Source organism: Dendrobium catenatum, unplaced genomic scaffold, assembly GCF_001605985.2.
Source record: "Dendrobium catenatum unplaced genomic scaffold, ASM160598v2 fragScaff_scaffold_370, whole genome shotgun sequence".
Classification (NCBI taxonomy): Eukaryota; Viridiplantae; Streptophyta; class Magnoliopsida; order Asparagales; family Orchidaceae; genus Dendrobium; species Dendrobium catenatum.
The window spans coordinates 4,478,065-4,482,517 of record NW_021318832.1 but is presented as its reverse complement, the minus strand read 5'-3'; positions in this window follow the sequence as shown (position 1 = coordinate 4,482,517).

Genomic DNA, 4,453 nt, shown 5'->3' with positions numbered 1-4,453 from the left:
AATAAACAGGTCAAATAAATTGGGTTCGAGTTAATTGGGGTCAGGTCAAGTCAATTTCAGGCTGAACTTTTTTTACTTATATAATGAATAAGTTAATTCCTTTTTTCACTACCTAGTTCATTTTTGATGTATTGTAAACTCTGCCACTTTTTGTCAAATTCCTTTGTCATAGTAAGCCAACTGTGTTGTTATCGCTCGCACTGCTTTGTAAAAAGTCACTTCCACCACAAGAATTTTTTGACAAGCAACGAGAAAGTCGTAGTCAAATGAAAATGTGGTTGCAGATTTGTTGTAGGCAGGGGGGTCATGCCTCCCTATGTTTGGCTCTTCAGTTTCCTTCCAAGCCCAACCCGTGGCTAGTTCTTCCCCCCTTTTTGGTTGCCTGTTATGGTTCCCCTTTGGCTGCATGTTCCGGTTCCCCTTTGGCTGACTGTTCCATTCCCTTTGGCTGCTTGTTCCGGTTTCCCCCTTGTGGCCGCTTGTTTCGATCCTTGTGAGTGCCCCTTTCTGTCCCTTTTTGTGGCCATTTTCGTTCCTAGCAGCCTTTTGGCCTTTTATTTTCCCTGATTTAATTGTTTTAAATGAAAATATTTTGGGTTGTTTGACTCCCCCATTTGTCCTATAAATATTAGATGTTTTGGTGCTTAAAAGGAGTGTTATGTGACTGATTTTTGGAGCCTAAACATGCGGGTTTCTTCGTGGAAAAGCTTGCGAGCTTGTTCAATTCCTCTCTTCTTCTAGGAAAGCTTGTGAACTTGTCCTCTCCTTCGTCTCGGCTTCTTACCTCTTTCTTCCCTCCACAAGTTCGACGCCATCTGTATATCTTTCTTCTCAATCAAGGAATGCAAGTTTAGGAGTTTTTATTTTAAGATTATAAGCGTCATTTTTATGTTATAAAATTGTTGTATTTTGTTATTTCAAGTTATAAGGAAGAGTGTCTTTGTTTTTTTCTTTTTGTGACCAAGGGTCTCCTACTTATTTTGGGAGCTTTTGGTTGCATCAATTTGGTATCAGAGCCTAGGTTAGTATATGCAACCAAAAGCTCCCAAAATAAGTAGGAGACCCTTGGTCACAAAAAAAATAAATAAATAAAGACACTCTTCCTTATAACTTGAAATAACAAAATACAACAATTTTATAACAAAAAAACAACGCTTACAATCTTAAAATAAAAACTCCTAAACTTGCATTCCTTGATTGAGAAGAAAGACACATATGGTGTCAAACTTGCGGAGAGAAGAAAGAGGTAAGAAGCCGAAACGAACGAGTGGACAAGCTCGCAAGTCGCAAGCTTTCCTAGAAGAAGAGAAGAATGGAACATGCTCGCAAGCTTTTCCACGAAGAAACCCGCAAGTTTAGGCTCCAAAAATCAGTCACATAACACTCCTTTTAAGCACCAAAACATCTAATATTTATAGGACAAATGGGGGAGCAAAATGCCCAAAATATCCCCATTTAAACCAATTAAATCATGGGAAATAGAAGGCCAAAAGGCTGCTAGGAACAACAGTCAAAATGGCCACAAAAAGGACAGGAACGGGCACTCACAGGGAACGGAACAGGAAGGCAAAGGGGGAACAGGAACAGGCAGCCAAAGGGAAACCGGAACAGGCAGCCAAAGGGAAACCGGAACAGGCGGTAAGAACCTGCCACGAGAAGAAGCTGGGGAGGAAACCGAAGAGCCAAACACAGGGAGGGATGAGCCCCCCTTCCCCCCTGCCTACATCAAATTCTTCCCCAGTTCAAAGGACTCATCTCCTGATGATGATGCTTTATAATTTCTCTAACGAGATGAATGTGCCGCATCTAGCTCTTGAATCATAGCTTCATACTTCTTCAAGATAATTTCCCTTTCTTGCTTGAAATGGTTCTGCAGAGGTCGCTTTTTCTTCATATAGTTTTTCGTACACAAATACATTTTCATTTGAAGTTTGTATAACTCATTTTATAGTGGATCTGTTAAACTTCCTTCCAATGGAATCCATCTGTTCATTGGAATATTTTCTTCAAGATCTTCTGGATTACTTTTTCCAACCACTGATTCAATTTTTTTGTCTTTTTTTTTATTTTTTTAAACACTTAAAAACATGAAAAAAAAACCTAGAAATATACTAACCTAGGCTCTGATACCAAATTTGTTGCAAGCAAAAATTAGAAAAAACTCTAATTTTGCAAGCATACTAAAAGAAAATACAACTGACAATGGCAAACAACACGTTTATCCTTAGAATGACAACTACTTACAACTTTTATATTATAAAACGACACTTACAAACTTTTAAAATAAAACAAACATAAAACAACACCTAAAGGAGCTCTTCTTTGCTTGAGACGAAAGATACATGTGGAGTGGATACTTGCGGAGAGAAAAAAAAGAGGTAAGAAGCCGAGACGAATGAGAGGACAAGCTCGCAAGCTTTCCTAGAAGAAGAGAAGAAGAATTGAACAAGCTCGTAAGCTTTTCCAACAAAACCCTCGGGTTTTTTTAGCTTCCAAAAATCACATTATAACACACTTTTTATTCACAAAAAATCTCATATATATAGGGGAAAAGAGGCAGCCAAACAGCCCAAAATACCATCAATTTAACCAATCAAAAACAAGGAAATGGAAGGATAACAGTCAGTCCAAAAACAGCACCCAAAAAGCCACATAGGAAACCGGAAAAGGTAGCCAAGGGGGAAGGAACGGACGGCCAGATGAACCAGGACAGACAGCCAGGGGAACCGGAACAGGCAACCAAGGGAGAAGGAATGGGCACCTCATGGAACCGGAACAGGCAGCCACAAGGGAGAAGGAATCAGCCATGGGAAGAGGAACCAAATGGGGAAACCAAAGGGCCAATAGAGGGGGGGGGGAGAACCTAATTAATTTCAAATTAATTAGCTGAATAAGTAGGAGCTTAACATTAATGAGCTCACTTTTAGTAGAGGACATTGAAGCTCACTAAAATTACAATTCAAAATGATTTGACCCCCCCCCCCCCCCCTTTGCCTACATCAAGATTGAAAAGCAAAGCAGCTAGAAAATGCTAAAAAAGAACCCTAAAAGAAATAAAAAACATAAAGCATAGCAAAAACAAAGATTAAGCCATTTTATAGTCATCTTATGAGCCATCAATTAACCAAAAGGATTTGAAATAAATGGTTGAAATATAGAAGGCTATCGAGGTATTTTGTTACAATGGCAGCTTGATAAAAATTTTCTTAACAATAAAAAGACCAATGGCTTGGCTCTAGGGTTTGAAGAAAATGAATGCTTAAACAAACAATTTGAGCGTAACAAAAATGACAAAATTAATATGAAATTATGCTAACATATAAGTTGTACTACAGGCCAAATATAGATAGAGATGGTTTAAGCATGCCAAAACACATAACAAATGACCAGGCAATAAGACAGCGCAAGAACTAGCTTAACCCTAATTTCATGGAGAAACTATTTCAATTATTCAACCCATGCTAAATAAAAAATATAAATAAATAAATATTCAACCCATGCCTGCTATTCAAAAATGTTCTAAGTAGGTCATCCGTCATTGAAATGCTTCACACTAATGCTAGCATTAAAGCTCCATAAATAATATATATTGACATATGAAAAGATCTTCCCAAATCTAAACTCAAATTTGCTTTTTATGTTAAGATCATTCTTCACAAAAGAAATCAATTTCAAGAATAACCCATCAGATTTCTCATAACTTATCTTATATGTTAAAGAATTTGGTTCCAAACTATTTCCAAATAGAAATAAAGAGGTGCATCCACTTAAGAAAGAGTGAGTAATTTAATACTTAGAGAAATCACCTCTTCTAGCAAGCTATAAAGAATAATGGGGATAACAATAATTTAGAAGTAGATTTATAGTTAACAAATTGGCTGGGGTATCAAACAACCGCCAACCCCAAACTCAAGTCTCATATTCTCAAGACAAAGCAAAACTGATAATGAAGTGTTAAGACAAGTGACTGACATAAATCTAGAGATATTCACGTGCCCATCTAAATCTCTTAGGAAAAAAGAAAATATAGGGATGATTCATGCATAGTTTGACATGGATTCCCTACTTACGAAATGCAACATCAACTTTTCAGATTATCTTAAAACAAAGCCTCAATACAAACACAACCAAATTGAGGCATTTCATCAAACAGTTAATATGCCAAATGTTCTCTAAGAACTTCATAAAAGCACAACTGATTAGAATATACTTACAACCTCTCATCCATGATAGTTTACACAGGATATGCTCTCCACATTCAAGAAGTTAAATGATCCTTGGAGATGATTCTTTGCAGGAATACAAAGATTAACGCTACTTCATTCGACACCCAAGTGCAAACGTGTATGACAGGGAGCAAGGAAAATCACGCATGATTAATACCATCACGGGATAGTTGTTTCATGTGGCTAATAACAGATAACTAGAGGAGTTTTGGGTAAAATATGGAGGT